Source organism: Mesoplodon mirus (genome assembly GCF_964341445.2).
Source record: "Mesoplodon mirus genome assembly, chromosome: 10".
NCBI lineage: Eukaryota > Metazoa > Chordata > Mammalia > Artiodactyla > Ziphiidae > Mesoplodon > Mesoplodon mirus.
Window position 1 is genome coordinate 101,498,843 of NC_138986.1, and position 22,903 is coordinate 101,521,745.

The 22,903-nt window shown below is 43.1% G+C and overlaps 1 long non-coding RNA gene across 1 annotated transcript in view; it reads left to right on the forward strand.

Annotated features, from left to right (window-relative positions):
* Positions 1-22,903, forward strand: part of LOC309811342 — a 358,642-nt gene that overhangs the window by 319,471 nt on the left and 16,268 nt on the right. The window contains exon 2 of the long non-coding RNA XR_014295135.1: positions 5,470-5,659. This is a non-coding gene — a long non-coding RNA (uncharacterized lncRNA). The remainder of the gene's footprint in view (positions 1-5,469; positions 5,660-22,903) is intronic.

The window sequence follows — 22,903 nt, forward strand, 5'->3', positions numbered from 1 at the left end:
TTTGAATGGAAGAACATTTTTCTGTTTTATTTTTAAATTTTATATTGAAAAAAATTGAAATTTAATTTTATTTATTTTTTTTATACAGCAGGTTATTATTAGTTATCTCTTTTATGCATATACATGAATACAGGTCAATCCCAATCTCCCAACTCATCCCACCACCACCACCCCTTTGCTTCCCCCACTTGGTGTCCATACGTTTGTTCTCTACCTCTGTGTCTCTATTTCTGCCCTGCAAACCAGTTCATCTGTACCATTTGTCTAGGTTCCACATGTAGGCATTAATATACAATATTTGTTTTCCTCTTTCTGAATTACTTCACTCTGTATGACAGTCTCTAGATCCATCGACTTCTCTACAAATGACCCAGTTCCATTCCTTTTTATGGCTGAGTAATATTCCATTTTATATATGTACCACATCTTTATCCATTCGTCTGTCTGTGGGCATTTATGTTGCTTCCATTACCTGGCTATTGTAAATAGGGCTGCAATGAGCATTGTGGTGAATGTGTCTTTTTGATTTATGGTTTTCTCTGGGTATATGCCCAGAAGTGGGATTGCTGGATCCTATGGTAATTCTCTTTTTAGTATTTTAAAGGAACCTCCATACTGTTCTCCCCAGTGACTGTATCAATTTACATTCCCACCAGTAGTGGAAGAGGGTTCCTTTTGTCCACACCCTCCCCAGAATTTGTGGTTTGTAGATTTTCTGATGATGCCGATTCTAAGAGGTGTGAGGTCATACCTCATTGTAGTTTTGATTTGCATTTCTCTAATAATTAGTGATGTTGAGCAGCTTTCCATGTGCGTCTTGGCCATCTCTGTGTCTTCTTTGAAGAAATGCCTATTTAGACCTTCTGCCCATTTTTGTATTGGGTTGTTTGTTTTATTAATATTAAGCTGCATGTGCTGTTTATATATATTGGAGCTTAAACCTTTGTCCATTGATTCATTTGCGAACGTTTTCGCCCCTTCTGAGGGTTGCCTTTTTCCATTCCCGTTTTTTTAACAAAGAAAGAAAGAAAGCAAAAGAAGCAGAACACTAATGTGCGTCAAATATGCCTCTTGAAACTGTCGTTTGGAAATATGGACGTCTTTTGAATTTTTTGGTCGATATATGACCCCAGGATTTGTTTTCAGGGCAGGTGTCATTTACAGGCCTGCAATGATTGTGAATATCAACTGACCATTAGCGCTGGGATTAAAGCTGCTATTGTGTGAAACGGCCACAAGGTGGCAGCAGTTCTCCCTTACCAAATCTGGTTACTAGGGCAGCAGAGCCTCAGTGGAAGTCGCGTTCTGGATTGGAATTTAGAATGGAATGTGCCAGGAGAAAGCCCCTCAGGTTTGCCTCACTACTTCTTGTTCGTCTTTTTAATTTATTTATTTTTATTTTTTATTACAGCAAGTTTGATTACAACGTTCGGCTTGTTGTACGTGTGCAAGATGTGTTTCTTTTACACACACACACATATATATATATATATGTCTCTTCTTCCTGGGATCCTTTTCCCATGTACGTTATGACAGAATGTTGAGTAGTCTTCTCTTCGTATTCCATAGGTCTTTGGTGATGATATATTTCACCTGTGTTTGTATATGTCTGTTAACCCCAATATCGTAATGTATCGAATCCTCACAGCTTTCCATTGGTGAACCATAAGTTTGTTTAATGAATCTGTGATTGCCCTTCTCCGCGGAAATATCTACCCTGGTATCAATTTTTAGGTAACACCTATAAGTGATATCATACGATATGTGTCTTTTACTTTCTGACTTACTACAAGTCACGTGATTACCTCTAGACACATCTACGGTGCTGCACATGGCATTGCGTCCCTTTTTTCCTTGGCTAATATTCTGTCTTTCAGAGGTCCATTTTCTGCAATGTGATGCCCTGAGGGCTGAGGGTTAGCTGACGTGGGCAGCCTGACCCTGCCGGCAAGCCCTCCCCAGGTGTGCCTGGGTTGAGGGCAATAGAAACAGTGCTCCAGGCAGCAATAGCCCCTGCAGCTGGGCCTGACTCCATATCCTCTGCCCCGTCAGCAGTCTCGGGGCTGTGCTGGTGGGAGGGTGTGAGGGTCCACGGCTTTGTTGGTGGCCCGGTGTGAGTGGGGCTCTGCTGGACTTTCTGCAGGAGTGGCCAGGCTGCCACCTGTAAAGAAGAGGATGTGTCACCCATAACTTCCGCTGGAATTTCTCTCCGGGCTGAGGTGAGGAAGGAAAAAAAGGAGTGGGGGCCGGGACAGGAGGGGTATCTCAGGCAGGGAAATGGAAAGCTTCCAGAAGAGCGCCCGGGGCCAGGACCATCCTGGCTGGCCTGCAGGCACCAAGTGGGCCTGTGTACTGTCGCTGGTGTGGCTCCACGGCCCTTCCTCTAGGCTTTCAAGCCCTTGTACATATTCAGGTGTTTTACCTGGGAAGGGTGGGAACAGTTCAGCAGCAGCTGGCCCGGGGCTCAGCTCACGTTTACTCACAGACGCCTCGGTACGGTTCCCCAGATTTGCAAGGAGGACGCTCCTCGCATGGTGGGGGGGGGCTGCTGGATGTATGGGAGATGATTCCCCACCTCTGACCAATTTCAGAGTTGTTTCCCACTGGAGCTAGTGCCTTGATAGGGTTTTCCTCTGTATAACTGTTGGGTTCAGGGATTTTCTTTTCCTTTTTGGGTTCAAGTTAGATTTTATTCCTCTTTTATGTATTTATAGATATAAGCATGGAAATAATTCATTCCTATAAATACATCTGTTTGAATGGAAGAACATTTTTCTGTTTTATTTTTAAATTTTATATTGAAAAAAATTGAAATTTAATTTTATTTATTTTTTTTATAGAGCAGGTTATTATTAGTTATCTCTTTTATGCATATACATGAATACAGGTCAATCCCAATCTCCCAACTCATCCCACCACCACCACCCCTTTGCTTCCCCCACTTGGTGTCCATACGTTTGTTCTCTACCTCTGTGTCTCTATTTCTGCCCTGCAAACCAGTTCATCTGTACCATTTGTCTAGGTTCCACATGTAGGCATTAATATACAATATTTGTTTTCCTCTTTCTGAATTACTTCACTCTGTATGACAGTCTCTAGATCCATCGACTTCTCTACAAATGACCCAGTTCCATTCCTTTTTATGGCTGAGTAATATTCCATTTTATATATGTACCACATCTTTATCCATTCGTCTGTCTGTGGGCATTTAGGTTGCTTCCATTACCTGGCTATTGTAAATAGGGCTGCAATGAGCATTGTGGTGAATGTGTCTTTTTGATTTATGGTTTTCTCTGGGTATATGCCCAGAAGTGGGATTGCTGGATCCTGTGGTAATTCTCTTTTTAGTATTTTAAAGGAACCTCCATACTGTTCTCCCCAGTGACTGTATCAATTTACATTCCCACCAGTAGTGGAAGAGGGTTCCTTTTGTCCACACCCTCCCCAGAATTTGTGGTTTGTAGATTTTCCGATGAGGCCGATTCTAAGAGGTGTGAGGTCATACCTCATTGTAGTTTTGATTTGCATTTCTCTAATAATTAGTGATGTTGAGCAGCTTTCCATGTGCGTCTTGGCCATCTCTGTGTCATCTTTGAAGAAATGCCTATTTAGACCTTCTGCCCATTTTTGTATTGGGTTGTTTGTTTTATTAATATTAAGCTGCATGTGCTGTTTATATATATTGGAGCTTAAACCTTTGTCCATTGATTCGTTTGCGAACGTTTTCACCCATTCTGAGGGTTGCCTTTTTCCATTCCCGTTTTTTTAACAAAGAAAGAAAGAAAGCAAAAGAAGCAGAACACTAATGTGCGTCAAATATGCCTCTTGAAACTGTCGTTTGGAAATATGGACGTCTTTTGAATTTTTTGGTCGATATATGACCCCAGGATTTGTTTTCAGGGCAGGTGTCATTTACAGGCCTGCAATGATTGTGAATATCAACTGACCATTAGCGCTGGGATTAAAGCTGCTATTGTGTGAAACGGCCACAAGGTGGCAGCAGTTCTCCCTTACCAAATCTGGTTACTAGGGCAGCAGAGCCTCAGTGGAAGTCGCGTTCTGGATTGGAATTTAGAATGGAATGTGCCAGGAGAAAGCCCCTCAGGTTTGCCTCACTACTTCTTGTTCGTGTTTTTAATTTATTTATTTTTATTTTTTATTACAGCAAGTTTGATTACAACGTTCGGCTTGTTGTACGTGTGCAAGATGTGTTTCTTTTACACACACACACACACATATATATATATATATATATTTTATATATATATATATATATATATATATATATATATATATATATATATATGTCTCTTCTTCCTGGGATCCTTTTCCCATGTACGTTATGACAGAATGTTGAGTAGTCTTCTCTTGGTATTCCATAGGTCTTTGGTGATGATATATTTCACCTGTGTTTGCATATGTCTGTTAACCCCAATATCGTAATGTATCGAATCCTCACAGCTTTCCATTGGTGAACCATAAGTTTGTTTAATGAATCTGTGATTGCCCTTCTCCGCGGAAATATCTGCCCTGGTATCAATTTTTAGGTAACACCTATAAGTGATATCATACGATATGTGTCTTTCACTTTCTGACTTACTACAAGTCACGTGATTACCTCTAGACACATCTACGGTGCTGCACATGGCATTGCGTCCCTTTTTTCCTTGGCTAATATTCTGTCTTTGAGAGGTCCATTTTCTGCAATGTGATGCCCTGAGGGCTGAGGGTTAGCTGACCTGGGCAGCCTGACCCTGCCGGCAAGCCCTCCCCAGGTGTGCCTGGGTTGAGGGCAATAGAAACAGCGCTCCAGGCAGCAATAGCCCCTGCAGCTGGGCCTGACTCCATATCCCCTGCCCCGTCAGCAGTCTCGGGGCTGTGCTGGTGGGAGGGTGTGAGGGTCCACGGCTTTGTTGGAGGCCCGGTGTGAGTGGGGCTCTGCTGGACTTTCTGCAGCAGTGGCCAGGCTGCCACCTGTAAAGAAGAGGATGTGTCACCCATAACTTCCGCTGGAATTTCTCTCCGGGCTGAGGTGAGGAAGGAGAAAAAGGAGTGGGGGCCGGGACAGGAGGGGTATCTCAGGCAGGGAAATGGAAAGCTTCCAGAAGAGCGCCCGGGGCCAGGACCATCCTGGCTGGCCTGCAGGCACCAAGTGGGCCTGTGTACTGTCGCTGGTGTGGCTCCACGGCCCTTCCTCTAGGCTTTCAAGCCCTTGTACATATTCAGGTGTTTTACCTGGGAAGGGTGGGAACAGTTCAGCAGCAGCTGGCCCGGGGCTCAGCTCACGTTTACTCACAGACGCCTCGGTACGGTTCCCCAGCTTTGCAAGGAGGACGCTCCTCGCATGGTGGGGGGGGGGGCTGCTAGATGTATGGGAGATGATTCCCCACCTCTGACCAATTTCAGAATTGTTTCCCGCTGGAGCTAGTGCCTTGATAGGGTTTTCCTCTGTATAACTGTTGGGTTCAGGGATTTTCTTTTCCTTTTTGGGTTCAAGTTATATTTTATTCCTCTTTTATGCATTTATAGATATAAGCATGGAAATAATTCATTCCTATAAATACATCAGTGTGAATGGAAGAACTTTTTTCTGTTTTATTTTTAAATTTTATATTGAAAAAAATTGAAATTTAATTTTATTTATTTTTTTATACGGCAGGTTATTATTAGTTATCTATTTTATGCATATACATGAATACAGGTCAATCCCAATCTCCCAACTCATCCCACCACCACCACACCCCCCCCATTGCTTCCCCCACTTGGTGTCCATACGTTTGTTCTCTACCTCTGTGTCTCTATTTCTGCCCTGCAAACCAGTTCATCTGTACCATTTGTCTAGGTTCCACATGTAGGCATTAATATACAATATTTGTTTTCCTCTTTCTGAATTACTTCACTCTGTATGACAGTCTCTAGATGCATCGACTTCTCTACAAATGACCCAGTTCCATTCCTTTTTATGGCTGAGTAATATTCCATTTTATATATGTACCACATCTTTATCCATTCGTCTGTCTGTGGGCATTTAGGTTGCTTCCATTACCTGGCTATTGTAAATAGGGCTGCAATGAGCATTGTGGTGAATGTGTCTTTTTGATTTATGGTTTTCTCTGGGTATATGCCCAGAAGTGGGATTGCTGGATCCTATGGTAATTCTCTTTTTAGTATTTTAAAGGAACCTCCATACTGTTCTCCCCAGTGACTGTATCAATTTACATTCCCACCAGTAGTGGAAGAGGGTTCCTTTTGTCCACACCCTCCCCAGAATTTGTGGTTTGTAGATTTTCTGATGATGCCGATTCTAAGAGGTGTGAGGTCATACCTCATTGTAGTTTTGATTTGCATTTCTCTAATAATTAGTGATGTTGAGCAGCTTTCCATGTGCGTCTTGGCCATCTCTGTGTCATCTTTGAAGAAATGCCTATTTAGACCTTCTGCCCATTTTTGTATTGGGTTGTTTGTTTTATTAATATTAAGCTGCATGTGCTGTTTATATATATTGGAGCTTAAACCTTTGTCCATTGATTCGTTTGCGAACGTTTTCGCCCATTCTGAGGGTTGCCTTTTTCCATTCCCGTTTTTTTAACAAAGAAAGAAAGAAAGCAAAAGAAGCAGAACACTAATGTGCGTCAAATATGCCTCTTGAAACTGTCGTTTGGAAATATGGACGTCTTTTGAATTTTTTGGTCGATATATGACCCCAGGATTTGTTTTCAGGGCAGGTGTCATTTACAGGCCTGCAATGATTGTGAATATCAACTGACCATTAGCGCTGGGATTAAAGCTGCTATTGTGTGAAACGGCCACAAGGTGGCAGCAGTTCTCCCTTACCAAATCTGGTTACTAGGGCAGCAGAGCCTCAGTGGAAGTCGCGTTCTGGATTGGAATTTAGAATGGAATGTGCCAGGAGAAAGCCCCTCAGGTTTGCCTCACTACTTCTTGTTCGTGTTTTTAATTTATTTATTTTTATTTTTTATTACAGCAAGTTTGATTACAACGTTCGGCTTGTTGTACGTGTGCAAGATGTGTTTCTTTTACACACACACACACACACACACACACACACACACACACACACACACACACACATATATATATATATATATATATATATGTCTCTTCTTCCTGGGATCCTTTTCCCATGTACGTTATGACAGAATGTTGAGTAGTCTTCTCTTGGTATTCCATAGGTCTTTGGTGATGATATATTTCACCTGTGTTTGTATATGTCTGTTAACCCCAATATCGTAATGTATCGAATCCTCACAGCTTTCCATTGGTGAACCATAAGTTTGTTTAATGAATCTGTGATTGCCCTTCTCCGCGGAAATATCTGCCCTGGTATCAATTTTTAGGTAACACCTATAAGTGATATCATACGATATGTGTCTTTCACTTTCTGACTTACTACAAGTCACGTGATTACCTCTAGACACATCTACGGTGCTGCACATGGCATTGCTTCCCTTTTTTCCTTGGCTAATATTCTGTCTTTGAGAGGTCCATTTTCTGCAATGTGATGCCCTGAGGGCTGAGGGTTAGCTGACCTGGGCAGCCTGACCCTGCCGGCAAGCCCTCCCCAGGTGTGCCTGGGTTGAGGGCAATAGAAACAGCGCTCCAGGCAGCAATAGCCCCTGCAGCTGGGCCTGACTCCATATCCTCTGCCCCGTCAGCAGTCTCGGGGCTGTGCTGGTGGGAGGGTGGGAGGGTCCACGGCTTTGTTGGTGGCCCGGTGTGAGTGGGGCTCTGCTGGACTTTCTGCAGGAGTGGCCAGGCTGCCACCTGTAAAGAAGAGGATGTGTCACCCATAACTTCCGCTGGAATTTCTCTCCGGGCTGAGGTGAGGAAGGAAAAAAAGGAGTGGGGGCCGGGACAGGAGGGGTATCTCAGGCAGGGAAATGGAAAGCTTCCAGAAGAGCGCCCGGGGCCAGGACCATCCTGGCTGGCCTGCAGGCACCAAGTGGGCCTGTGTACTGTCGCTGGTGTGGCTCCACGGCCCTTCCTCTAGGCTTTCAAGCCCTTGTACATATTCAGGTGTTTTACCTGGGAAGGGTGGGAACAGTTCAGCAGCAGCTGGCCCGGGGCTCAGCTCACGTTTACTCACAGACGCCTCGGTACGGTTCCCCAGCTTTGCAAGGAGGACGCTCCTCGCATGGTGGGGGGGGGGCTGCTGGATGTATGGGAGATGATTCCCCACCTCTGACCAATTTCAGAATTGTTTCCCGCTGGAGCTAGTGCCTTGATAGGGTTTTCCTCTGTATAACTGTTGGGTTCAGGGATTTTCTTTTCCTTTTTTGGTTCAAGTTAGATTTTATTCCTCTTTTATATATTTATAGATATAAGCATGGAAATAATTCATTCCTATAAATACATCTGTGTGAATGGAAGAACTTTTTTCTGTTTTATTTTTAAATTTTATATTGAAAAAAAATTGAAATTTAATTTTATTTATTTTTTTATACAGCAGGTTATTATTAGTTATCTCTTTTATGCATATACATGAATACAGGTCAATCCCAATCTCCCAACTCATCCCACCACCACCACCCCTTTGCTTCCCCCACTTGGTGTCCATACGTTTGTTCTCTACCTCTGTGTCTCTATTTCTGCCCTGCAAACCAGTTCATCTGTACCATTTGTCTAGGTTCCACATGTAGGCATTAATATACAATATTTGTTTTCCTCTTTCTGAATTACTTCACTCTGTATGACAGTCTCTAGATCCATCGACTTCTCTACAAATGACCCAGTTCCATTCCTTTTTATGGCTGAGTAATATTCCATTTTATATATGTACCACATCTTTATCCATTCGTCTGTCTGTGGGCATTTAGGTTGCTTCCATTACCTGGCTATTGTAAATAGGGCTGCAATGAGCATTGTGGTGAATGTGTCTTTTGGATTTATGGTTTTCTCTGGGTATATGCCCAGAAGTGGGATTGCTGGATCCTGTGGTAATTCTCTTTTTAGTATTTTAAAGGAACCTCCATACTGTTCTCCCCAGTGACTGTATCAATTTACATTCCCACCAGTAGTGGAAGAGGGTTCCTTTTGTCCACACCCTCCCCAGAATTTGTGGTTTGTAGATTTTCTGATGAGGCCGATTCTAAGAGGTGTGAGGTCATACCTCATTGTAGTTTTGATTTGCATTTCTCTAATAATTAGTGATGTGGAGCAGCTTTCCATGTGCGTCTTGGCCATCTCTGTGTCATCTTTGAAGAAATGCCTATTTAGACCTTCTGCCCATTTTTGTATTGGGTTGTTTGTTTTATTAATATTAAGCTGCATGTGCTGTTTATATATATTGGAGCTTAAACCTTTGTCCATTGATTCGTTTGCGAACGTTTTCACCCATTCTGAGGGTTGCCTTTTTCCATTCCCGTTTTTTTAACAAAGAAAGAAAGAAAGCAAAAGAAGCAGAACACTAATGTGCGTCAAATATGCCTCTTGAAACTGTCGTTTGGAAATATGGACGTCTTTTGAATTTTTTGGTCGATATATGACCCCAGGATTTGTTTTCAGGGCAGGTGTCATTTACAGGCCTGCAATGATTGTGAATATCAACTGACCATTAGCGCTGGGATTAAAGCTGCTATTGTGTGAAACGGCCACAAGGTGGCAGCAGTTCTCCCTTACCAAATCTGGTTACTAGGGCAGCAGAGCCTCAGTGGAAGTTGCGTTCTGGATTGGAATTTAGAATGGAATGTGCCAGGAGAAAGCCCCTCAGGTTTGCCTCACTACTTCTTGTTCGTGTTTTTAATTTATTTATTTTTATTTTTTATTACAGCAAGTTTGATTACAACGTTCGGCTTGTTGTACGTGTGCAAGATGTGTTTCTTTTACACACACACACACATATATATATATATATATATATTTTTATATATATATATATATATATATATATATATATATATATATATATATGTCTCTTCTTCCTGGGATCCTTTTCCCATGTACGTTATGACAGAATGTTGAGTAGTCTTCTCTTGGTATTCCATAGGTCTTTGGTGATGATATATTTCACCTGTGTTTGTATATGTCTGTTAACCCCAATATCGTAATGTATCGAATCCTCACAGCTTTCCATTGGTGAACCATAAGTTTGTTTAATGAATCTGTGATTGCCCTTCTCCGCGGAAATATCTGCCCTGGTATCAATTTTTAGGTAACACCTATAAGTGATATCATACGATATGTGTCTTTCACTTTCTGACTTACTACAAGTCACGTGATTACCTCTAGACACATCTACGGTGCTGCACATGGCATTGCGTCCCTTTTTTCCTTGGCTAATATTCTGTCTTTGAGAGGTCCATTTTCTGCAATGTGATGCCCTGAGGGCTGAGGGTTAGCTGACCTGGGCAGCCTGACCCTGCCGGCAAGCCCTCCCCAGGTGTGCCTGGGTTGAGGGCAATAGAAACAGCGCTCCAGGCAGCAATAGCCCCTGCAGCTGGGCCTGACTCCATATCCTCTGCCCCGTCAGCAGTCTCGGGGCTGTGCTGGTGGGAGGGTGTGAGGGTCCACGGCTTTGTTGGTGGCCCGGTGTGAGTGGGGCTCTGCTGGACTTTCTGCAGGAGTGGCCAGGCTGCCACCTGTAAAGAAGAGGATGTGTCACCCATAACTTCCGCTGGAATTTCTCTCCGGGCTGAGGTGAGGAAGGAAAAAAAGGAGTGGGGGCCGGGACAGGAGGGGTATCTCAGGCAGGGAAATGGAAAGCTTCCAGAAGAGCGCCCGGGGCCAGGACCATCCTGGCTGGCCTGCAGGCACCAAGTGGGCCTGTGTACTGTCGCTGGTGTGGCTCCACGGCCCTTCCTCTAGGCTTTCAAGCCCTTGTACATATTCAGGTGTTTTACCTGGGAAGGGTGGGAACAGTTCAGCAGCAGCTGGCCCGGGGCTCAGCTCACGTTTACTCACAGACGCCTCGGTACGGTTCCCCAGCTTTGCAAGGAGGACGCTCCTCGCATGGTGGGGGGGGGGCTGCTGGATGTATGGGAGATGATTCCCCACCTCTGACCAATTTCAGAATTGTTTCCCGCTGGAGCTAGTGCCTTGATAGGGTTTTCCTCTGTATAACTGTTGGGTTCAGGGATTTTCTTTTCCTTTTTTGGTTCAAGTTAGATTTTATTCCTCTTTTATATATTTATAGATATAAGCATGGAAATAATTCATTCCTATAAATACATCTGTGTGAATGGAAGAACTTTTTTCTGTTTTATTTTTAAATTTTATATTGAAAAAAATTGAAATTTAATTTTATTTATTTTTTTATACAGCAGGTTATTATTAGTTATCTCTTTTATGCATATACATGAATACAGGTCAATCCCAATCTCCCAACTCATCCCACCACCACCACCCCTTTGCTTCCCCCACTTGGTGTCCATACGTTTGTTCTCTACCTCTGTGTCTCTATTTCTGCCCTGCAAACCAGTTCATCTGTACCATTTGTCTAGGTTCCACATGTAGGCATTAATATACAATATTTGTTTTCCTCTTTCTGAATTACTTCACTCTGTATGACAGTCTCTAGATCCATCGACTTCTCTACAAATGACCCAGTTCCATTCCTTTTTATGGCTGAGTAATATTCCATTTTATATATGTACCACATCTTTATCCATTCGTCTGTCTGTGGGCATTTAGGTTGCTTCCATTACCTGGCTATTGTAAATAGGGCTGCAATGAGCATTGTGGTGAATGTGTCTTTTTGATTTATGGTTTTCTCTGGGTATATGCCCAGAAGTGGGATTGCTGGATCCTATGGTAATTCTCTTTTTAGTATTTTAAAGGAACCTCCATACTGTTCTCCCCAGTGACTGTATCAATTTACATTCCCACCAGTAGTGGAAGAGGGTTCCTTTTGTCCACACCCTCCCCAGAATTTGTGGTTTGTAGATTTTCCGATGAGGCCGATTCTAAGAGGTGTGAGGTCATACCTCATAGTAGTTTTGATTTGCATTTCTCTAATAATTAGTGATGTTGAGCAGCTTTCCATGTGCGTCTTGGCCATCTCTGTGTCATCTTTGAAGAAATGCCTATTTAGACCTTCTGCCCATTTTTGTATTGGGTTGTTTGTTTTATTAATATTAAGCTGCATGTGCTGTTTATATATATTGGAGCTTAAACCTTTGTCCATTGATTTGTTTGCGAACGTTTTCACCCATTCTGAGGGTTGCCTTTTTCCATTCCCGTTTTTTTAACAAAGAAAGAAAGAAAGCAAAAGAAGCAGAACACTAATGTGCGTCAAATATGCCTCTTGAAACTGTCGTTTGGAAATATGGACGTCTTTTGAATTTTTTGGTCGATATATGACCCCAGGATTTGTTTTCAGGGCAGGTGTCATTTACAGGCCTGCAATGATTGTGAATATCAACTGACCATTAGCGCTGGGATTAAAGCTGCTATTGTGTGAAACGGCCACAAGGTGGCAGCAGTTCTCCCTTACCAAATCTGGTTACTAGGGCAGCAGAGCCTCAGTGGAAGTCGCGTTCTGGATTGGAATTTAGAATGGAATGTGCCAGGAGAAAGCCCCTCAGGTTTGCCTCACTACTTCTTGTTCGTGTTTTTAATTTATTTATTTTTATTTTTTATTACAGCAAGTTTGATTACAACGTTCGGCTTGTTATACGTGTGCAAGATGTGTTTCTTTTACACACACACACACATATATATATATATATATATATTTATATATATATATATATATATATATATATATATATATATATATATATATATATATATATATATGTCTCTTCTTCCTGGTATCCTTTTCCCATGTACGTTATGACAGAATGTTGAGTAGTCTTCTCTTGGTATTCCATAGGTCTTTGGTGATGATATATTTCACCTGTGTTTGTATATGTCTGTTAACCCCAATATCGTAATGTATCGAATCCTCACAGCTTTCCATTGGTGAACCATAAGTTTGTTTAATGAATCTGTGATTGCCCTTCTCCGCGGAAATATCTGCCCTGGTATCAATTTTTAGGTAACACCTATAAGTGATATCATACGATATGTGTCTTTCACTTTCTGACTTACTACAAGTCACGTGATTACCTCTAGACACATCTACGGTGCTGCACATGGCATTGCGTCCCTTTTTTCCTTGGCTAATATTCTGTCTTTGAGAGGTCCATTTTCTGCAATGTGATGCCCTGAGGGCTGAGGGTTAGCTGACCTGGGCAGCCTGACCCTGCCGGCAATCCCTCCCCAGGTGTGCCTGGGTTGAGGGCAATAGAAACAGCGCTCCAGGCAGCAATAGCCCCTGCAGCTGGGCCTGACTCCATATCCTCTGCCCCGTCAGCAGTCTCGGGGCTGTGCTGGTGGGAGGGTGTGAGGGTCCACGGCTTTGTTGGTGGCCCGGTGTGAGTGGGGCTCTGCTGGACTTTCTGCAGGAGTGGCCAGGCTGCCACCTGTAAAGAAGAGGATGTGTCACCCATAACTTCCGCTGGAATTTCTCTCCGGGCTGAGGTGAGGAAGGAAAAAAAGGAGTGGGGGCCGGGACAGGAGGGGTATCTCAGGCAGGGAAATGGAAAGCTTCCAGAAGAGCGCCCGGGGCCAGGACCATCCTGGCTGGCCTGCAGGCACCAAGTGGGCCTGTGTACTGTCGCTGGTGTGGCTCCACGGCCCTTCCTCTAGGCTTTCAAGCCCTTGTACATATTCAGGTGTTTTACCTGGGAAGGGTGGGAACAGTTCAGCAGCAGCTGGCCCGGGGCTCAGCTCACGTTTACTCACAGATGCCTCGGTACAGTTCACCAGCTTTGCAAGGAGGACGCTCCTCGCATGGTGGGGGTGGGGGCTGCTGGATGTATGGGAGATGATTCCCCACCTCTGACCAATTTCAGAATTGTTTCCCGCTGGAGCTAGTGCCTTGATAGGGTTTTCCTCTGTATAACTGTTGGGTTCAGGGATTTTCTTTTCCTTTTTGGGTTCAAGTTATATTTTATTCCTCTTTTATGCATTTATAGATATAAGCATGGAAATAATTCATTCCTATAAATACATCTGTGTGAATGGAAGAACTTTTTTCTGTTTTATTTTTAAATTTTATATTGAAAAAAAATTGAAATTTAATTTTATTTATTTTTTTATACGGCAGGTTATTATTAGTTATCTCTTTTATGCATATACATGAATACAGGTCAATCCCAATCTCCCAACTCATCCCACCACCACCACACCCCCCCCATTGCTTCCTCCACTTGGTGTCCATACGTTTGTTCTCTACCTCTGTGTCTCTATTTCTGCCCTGCAAACCAGTTCATCTGTACCATTTGTCTAGGTTCCACATGTAGGCATTAATATACAATATTTGTTTTCCTCTTTCTGAATTACTTCACTCTGTATGACAGTCTCTAGATCCATCGACTTCTCTACAAATGACCCAGTTCCATTCCTTTTTATGGCTGAGTAATATTCCATTTTATATATGTACCACATCTTTATCCATTCGTCTGTCTGTGGGCATTTAGGTTGCTTCCATTACCTGGCTATTGTAAATAGGGCTGCAATGAGCATTGTGGTGAATGTGTCTTTTGGATTTATGGTTTTCTCTGGGTATATGCCCAGAAGTGGGATTGCTGGATCCTATGGTAATTCTCTTTTTAGTATTTTAAAGGAACCTCCATACTGTTCTCCCCAGTGACTGTATCAATTTACATTCCCACCAGTAGTGGAAGAGGGTTCCTTTTGTCCACACCCTCCCCAGAATTTGTGGTTTGTAGATTTTCTGATGATGCCGATTCTAAGAGGTGTGAGGTCATACCTCATTGTAGTTTTGATTTGCATTTCTCTAATAATTAGTGATGTTGAGCAGCTTTCCATGTGCGTCTTGGCCATCTCTGTGTCATCTTTGAAGAAATGCCTATTTAGACCTTCTGCCCATTTTTGTACTGGGTTGTTTGTTTTATTAATATTAAGCTGCATGTGCTGTTTATATATATTGGAGCTTAAACCTTTGTCCATTGATTCGTTTGCGAACGTTTTCGCCCATTCTGAGGGTTGCCTTTTTCCATTCCCGTTTTTTTAACAAAGAAAGAAAGAAAGCAAAAGAAGCAGAACACTAATGTGCGTCAAATATGCCTCTTGAAACTGTCGTTTGGAAATATGGACGTCTTTTGAATTTTTTGGTCGATATATGACCCCAGGATTTGTTTTCAGGGCAGGTGTCATTTACAGGCCTGCAATGATTGTGAATATCAACTGACCATTAGCGCTGGGATTAAAGCTGCTATTGTGTGAAACGGCCACAAGGTGGCAGCAGTTCTCCCTTACCAAATCTGGTTACTAGGGCAGCAGAGCCTCAGTGGAAGTCGCCTTCTGGATTGGAATTTAGAATGGAATGTGCCAGGAGAAAGCCCCTCAGGTTTGCCTCACTACTTCTTGTTCGTGTTTTTAATTTATTTATTTTTATTTTTTATTACAGCAAGTTTGATTACAACGTTCGGCTTGTTGTACGTGTGCAAGATGTGTTTCTTTCACACACACACACACACACACACATATATATATATATATATATATATATATATATATATATATATGTCTCTTCTTCCTGGGATCCTTTTCCCATGTACGTTATGACAGAATGTTGAGTAGTCTTCTCTTGGTATTCCATAGGTCTTTGGTGATGATATATTTCACCTGTGTTTGTATATGTCTGTTAACCCCAATATCGTAATGTATCGAATCCTCACAGCTTTCCATTGGTGAACCATAAGTTTGTTTAATGAATCTGTGATTGCCCTTCTCCACGGAAATATCTGCCCTGGTATCAATTTTTAGGTAACACCTATAAGTGATATCATACGATATGTGTCTTTCACTTTCTGACTTACTACAAGTCACGTGATTACCTCTAGACACATCTACGGTGCTGCACATGGCATTGCGTCCCTTTTTTCCTTGGCTAATATTCTGTCTTTGAGAGGTCCATTTTCTGCAATGTGATGCCCTGAGGGCTGAGGGTTAGCTGACCTGGGCAGCCTGACCCTGCCGGCAAGCCCTCCCCAGGTGTGCCTGGGTTGAGGGCAATAGAAACAGCGCTCCAGGCAGCAATAGCCCCTGCAGCTGGGCCTGACTCCATATCCTCTGCCCCGTCAGCAGTCTCGGGGCTGTGCTGGTGGGAGGGTGTGAGGGTCCACGGCTTTGTTGGTGGCCCGGTGTGAGTGGGGCTCTGCTGGACTTTCTGCAGGAGTGGCCAGGCTGCCACCTGTAAAGAAGAGGATGTGTCACCCATAACTTCCGCTGGAATTTCTCTCCGGGCTGAGGTGAGGAAGGAAAAAAAGGAGTGGGGGCCGGGACAGGAGGGGTATCTCAGGCAGGGAAATGGAAAGCTTCCAGAAGAGCGCCCGGGGCCAGGACCATCCTGGCTGGCCTGCAGGCACCAAGTTGGCCTGTGTACTGTCGCTGGTGTGGCTCCACGGCCCTTCCTCTAGGCTTTCAAGCCCTTGTACATATTCAGGTGTTTTACCTGGGAAGGGTGGGAACAGTTCAGCAGCAGCTGGCCCGGGGCTCAGCTCACGTTTACTCACAGACGCCTCGGTACGGTTCCCCAGCTTTGCAAGGAGGACGCTCCTCGCATGGTGGGGGGGGGGCTGCTGGATGTATGGGAGATGATTCCCCACCTCTGACCAATTTCAGAATTGTTTCCCGCTGGAGCTAGTGCCTTGATAGGGTTTTCCTCTGTATAACTGTTGGGTTCAGGGATTTTCTTTTCCTTTTTTGGTTCAAGTTAGATTTTATTCCTCTTTTATATATTTATAGATATAAGCATGGAAATAATTCATTCCTATAAATACATCTGTGTGAATGGAAGAACTTTTTTCTGTTTTATTTTTAAATTTTATATTGAAAAAAAATTGAAATTTAATTTTATTTATTTTTTTATACAGCAGGTTATTATTAGTTATCTCTTTTATGCATATACATGAATACAGGTCAATCCCAATCTCCCAACTCATCCCACCACCACCACCCCTTTGCTTCCCCCACTTGGTGTCCATACGTTTGTTCTCTACCTCTGTGTCTCTATTTCTGCCCTGCAAACCAGTTCATCTGTACCATTTGTCTAGGTTCCACATGTAGGCATTAATATACAATATTTGTTTTCCTCTTTCTGAATTACTTCACTCTGTATGACAGTCTCTAGATCCATCGACTTCTCTACAAATGACCCAGTTCCATTCCTTTTTATGGCTGAGTAATATTCCATTTTATATATGTACCACATCTTTATCCATTCGTCTGTCTGTGGGCATTTAGGTTGCTTCCATTACCTGGCTATTGTAAATAGTGCTGCAATGAGCATTGTGGTGAATGTGTCTTTTGGATTTATGGTTTTCTCTGGGTATATGCCCAGAAGTGGGATTGCTGGATCCTATGGTAATTCTCTTTTTAGTATTTTAAAGGAACCTCCATACTGTTCTCCCCAGTGACTGTATCAATTTACATTCCCACCAGTAGTGGAAGAGGGTTCCTTTTGTCCACACCCTCCCCAGAATTTGTGGTTTGTAGATTTTCTGATGATGCCGATTCTAAGAGGTGTGAGGTCATACCTCATTGTAGTTTTGATTTGCATTTCTCTAATAATTAGTGATGTTGAGCAGCTTTCCATGTGCGTCTTGGCCATCTCTGTGTCATCTTTGAAGAAATGCCTATTTAGACCTTCTGCCCATTTTTGTATTGGGTTGTTTGTTTTATTAATATTAAGCTGCATGTGCTGTTTATATATATTGGAGCTTAAACCTTTGTCCATTGATTCGTTTGCGAACGTTTTCGCCCATTCTGAGGGTTGCCTTTTTCCATTCCCGTTTTTTTAACAAAGAAAGAAAGAAAGCAAAAGAAGCAGAACACTAATGTGCGTCAAATATGCCTCTTGAAACTGTCGTTTGGAAATATGGACGTCTTTTGAATTTTTTGGTCGATATATGACCCCAGGATTTGTTTTCAGGGCAGGTGTCATTTACAGGCCTGCAATGATTGTGAATATCAACTGACCATTAGCGCTGGGATTAAAGCTGCTATTGTGTGAAACGGCCACAAGGTGGCAGCAGTTCTCCCTTACCAAATCTGGTTACTAGGGCAGCAGAGCCTCAGTGGAAGTCGCGTTCTGGATTGGAATTTAGAATGGAATGTGCCAGGAGAAAGCCCCTCAGGTTTGCCTCACTACTTCTTGTTCGTGTTTTTAATTTATTTATTTTTATTTTTTATTACAGCAAGTTTGATTACAACGTTCGGCTTGTTGTACGTGTGCAAGATGTGTTTCTTTTACACACACACACATATATATATATATATATAAGTCTCTTCTTCCTGGGATCCTTTTCCCATGTACGTTATGACAGAATGTTGAGTAGTCTTCTCTTGGTATTCCATAGGTCTTTGGTGATGATATATTTCACCTGTGTTTGTATATGTCTGTTAACCCCAATATCGTAATGTATCGAATCCTCACACCTTTCCATTGGTGAACCATAAGTTTGTTTAATGAATCTGTGATTGCCCTTCTCCGCGGAAATATCTGCCCTGGTATCAATTTTTAGGTAACACCTATAAGTGATATCATACGATATGTGTCTTTCACTTTCTGACTTACTACAAGTCACGTGATTACCTCTAGACACATCTACGGTGCTGCACATGGCATTGCGTCCCTTTTTTCCTTGGCTAATATTCTGTCTTTGAGAGGTCCATTTTCTGCAATGTGATGCCCTGAGGGCTGAGGGTTAGCTGACATGGCCAGCCTGACCCTGCCGGCGAGCCCTCCCCAGGTGTGCCTGGGTTGAGGGCAATAGAAACAGTGCTCCAAGCAGCAATAGCCCCTGCAGCTGGGCCTGACTCCATATCCTCTGCCCCGTCAGCAGTCTCGGGGCTGTGCTGGTGGGAGGGTGTGAGGGTCCACGGCTTTGTTGGTGGCCCGGTGTGAGTGGGGCTCTGCTGGACTTTCTGCAGGAGTGGCCAGGCTGCCACCTGTAAAGAAGAGGATGTGTCACCCATAACTTCCGCTGGAATTTCTCTCCGGGCTGAGGTGAGGAAGGAAAAAAAGGAGTGGGGGCCGGGACAGGAGGGGTATCTCAGGCAGGGAAATGGAAAGCTTCCAGAAGAGCGCCCGGGGCCAGGACCATCCTGGCTGGCCTGCAGGCACCAAGTGGGCCTGTGTACTGTCGCTGGTGTGGCTCCACGGCCCTTCCTCTAGGCTTTCAAGCCCTTGTACATATTCAGGTGTTTTACCTGGGAAGGGTGGGAACAGTTCAGCAGCAGCTGGCCCGGGGCTCAGCTCACGTTTACTCACAGACGCCTCGGTACGGTTCCCCAGCATTGCAAGGAGGACGCTCCTCGCATGGTGGGGGGGGGGCTGCTGGATGTATGGGAGATGATTCCCCACCTCTGACCAATTTCAGAATTGTTTCCCGCTGGAGCTAGTGCCTTGATAGGGTTTTCCTCTGTATAACTGTTGGGTTCAGGGATTTTCATTTCCTTTTTGGGTTCAAGTTAGATTTTATTCCTCTTTTATGTATTTATAGATATAAGCATGGAAATAATTCATTCCTATAAATACATCTGTTTGAATGGAAGAACATTTTTCTGTTTTATTTTTAAATTTTATATTGAAAAAAATTGAAATTTAATTTTATTTATTTTTTTATACAGCAGGTTATTATTAGTTATCTCTTTTATGCATATACATGAATACAGGTCAATCTCAATCTCCCAACTCATCCAACCACCACCCCCCCATTGATTCCCCCACTTGGTGTCCATACGTTTGTTCTCTACCTCTGTGTCTCTATTTCTGCCCTGCAAACCAGTTCATCTGTACCATTTGTCTAGGTTCCACATGTAGGCATTAATATACAATATTTGTTTTCCTCTTTCTGAATTACTTCACTCTGTATGACAGTCTCTAGATCCATCGACTTCTCTACAAATGACCCAGTTCCATTCCTTTTTATGGCTGAGTAATATTCCATTTTATATATGTACCACATCTTTATCCATTCGTCTGTCTGTGGGCATTTAGGTTGCTTCCATTACCTGGCTATTGTAAATAGGGCTGCAATGAGCATTGTGGTGAATGTGTCTTTTGGATTTATGGTTTTCTCTGGGTATATGCCCAGAAGTGGGATTGCTGGATCCTATGGTAATTCTCTTTTTAGTATTTTAAAGGAACCTCCATACTGTTCTCCCCAGTGACTGTATCAATTTACATTCCCACCAGTAGTGGAAGAGGGTTCCTTTTGTCCACACCCTCCCCAGAATTTGTGGTTTGTAGATTTTCTGATGATGCCGATTCTAAGAGGTGTGAGGTCATACCTCATTGTAGTTTTGATTTGCATTTCTCTAATAATTAGTGATGTTGAGCAGCTTTCCATGTGCGTCTTGGCCATCTCTGTGTCTTCTTTGAAGAAATGCCTATTTAGACTTTCTGCCCATTTGTGTATTGGGTTGTTTGTTTTATTAATATTAAGCTGCATGTGCTGTTTATATATATTGGAGCTTAAACCTTTGTCCATTGATTCGTTTGCGAACGTTTTCGCCCATTCTGAGGGTTGCCTTTTTCCATTCCCGTTTTTTTAACAAAGAAAGAAAGAAAGCAAAAGAAGCAGAACACTAATGTGCATCAAATATGCTTCTTGAAACTGTCGTTTGGAAATATGGACGTCTTTTGAATTTTTTGGTCGATATATGACCCCAGGATTTGTTTTCAGGGCAGGTGTCATTTACAGGCCTGCAATGATTGTGAATATCAACTGACCATTAGCGCTGGGATTAAAGCTGCTATTGTGTGAAACGGCCACAAGGTGGCAGCAGTTCTCCCTTACCAAATCTGGTTACTAGGGCAGCAGAGCCTCAGTGGAAGTCGCGTTCTGGATTGGAGTTTAGAATGGAATGTGCCAGGAGAAAGCCCCTCAGGTTTGCCTCACTACTTCTTGTTCGTGTTTTTAATTTATTTATTTTTATTTTTTATTACAGCAAGTTTGATTACAACGTTCGGCTTGTTGTACGTGTGCAAGATGTGTTTCTTTTACACACACACACACATATATATATATATATATATATATATATATATATATATATATATATATATATATATATATATATGTCTCTTCTTCCTGGGATCCTTTTCCCATGTACGTTATGACAGAATGTTGAGTAGTCTTCTCTTGGTATTCCATAGGTCTTTGGTGATGATATATTTCACCTGTGTTTGTATATGTCTGTTAACCCCAATATCGTAATGTATCGAATCCTCACACCTTTCCATTGGTGAACCATAAGTTTGTTTAATGAATCTGTGATTGCCCTTCTCCACGGAAATATCTGCCCTGGTATCAATTTTTAGGTAACACCTATAAGTGATATCATACGATATGTGTCTTTCACTTTCTGACTTACTACAAGTCACGTGATTACCTCTAGACACATGTACGGTGCTGCACATGGCATTGCGTCCCTTTTTTCCTTGGCTAATATTCTGTCTTTGAGAGGTCCATTTTCTGCAATGTGATGCCCTGAGGGCTGAGGGTTAGCTGACCTGGGCAGCCTGACCCTGCCGGCAAGCCCTCCCCAGGTGTGCCTGGGTTGAGGGCAATAGAAACAGCGCTCCAGGCAGCAATAGCCCCTGCAGCTGGGCCTGACTCCATATCCTCTGCCCCGTGCTGTGCTGGTGGGAGGGTGTGAGGGTCCACGGCTTTGTTGGTGGCCCAGTGTGAGTGGGGCTCTGCTGGACTTTCTGCAGGAGTGGCCAGGCTGCCACCTGTAAAGAAGAGGATGTGTCACCCATAACTTCCGCTGGAATTTCTCTCCGGGCTGAGGTGAGGAAGGAAAAAAAGGAGTGGGGGCCGGGACAGGAGGGGTATCTCAGGCAGGGAAATGGAAAGCTTCCAGAAGAGCGCCCGGGGCCAGGACCATCCTGGCTGGCCTGCAGGCACCAAGTGGGCCTGTGTACTGTCGCTGGTGTGGCTCCACGGCCCTTCCTCTAGGCTTTCAAGCCCTTGTACATATTCAGGTGTTTTACCTGGGAAGGGTGGGAACAGTTCAGCAGCAGCTGGCCCGGGGCTCAGCTCACGTTTACTCACAGACGCCTCGGTACGGTTCCCCAGCTTTGCAAGGAGGACGCTCCTCGCATGGTGGGGGGGTGGGGGGCTGCTGGATGTATGGGAGATGATTCCCCACCTCCGACCAATTTCAGAATTGTTTCCCGCTGGAGCTAGTGCCTTGATAGGGTTTTCCTCTGTATAACTGTTGGGTTCAGGGATTTTCTTTTCCTTTTTGGGTTCAAGTTATATTTTATTCCTCTTTTATGCATTTATAGATATAAGCATGGGAATAATTCATTCCTATAAATACATCTGTGTGAATGGAAGAACTTTTTTCTGTTTTATTTTTAAATTTTATATTGAAAAAAAATTGAAATTTAATTTTATTTATTTTTTTATACAGCAGGTTATTATTAGTTATCTATTTTATGCATATACATGAATACAGGTCAATCCCAATCTCCCAACTCATCCCACCACCACCACACCCCCCCATTGCTTCCCCCACTTGTTGTCCATACGTTTGTTCTCTACCTCTGTGTCTCTATTTCTGCCCTGCAAACCAGTTCATCTGTACCATTTGTCTAGGTTCCACATGTAGGCATTAATATACAATATTTGTTTTCCTCTTTCTGAATTACTTCACTCTGTATGACAGTCTCTAGATCCATCGACTTCTCTACAAATGACCCAGTTCCATTCCTTTTTATGGCTGAGTAATATTCCATTTTATATATGTACCACATCTTTATCCATTCGTCTGTCTGTGGGCATTTAGGTTGCTTCCATTACCTGGCTATTGTAAATAGGGCTGCAATGAGCATTGTGGTGAATGTGTCTTTTGGAGT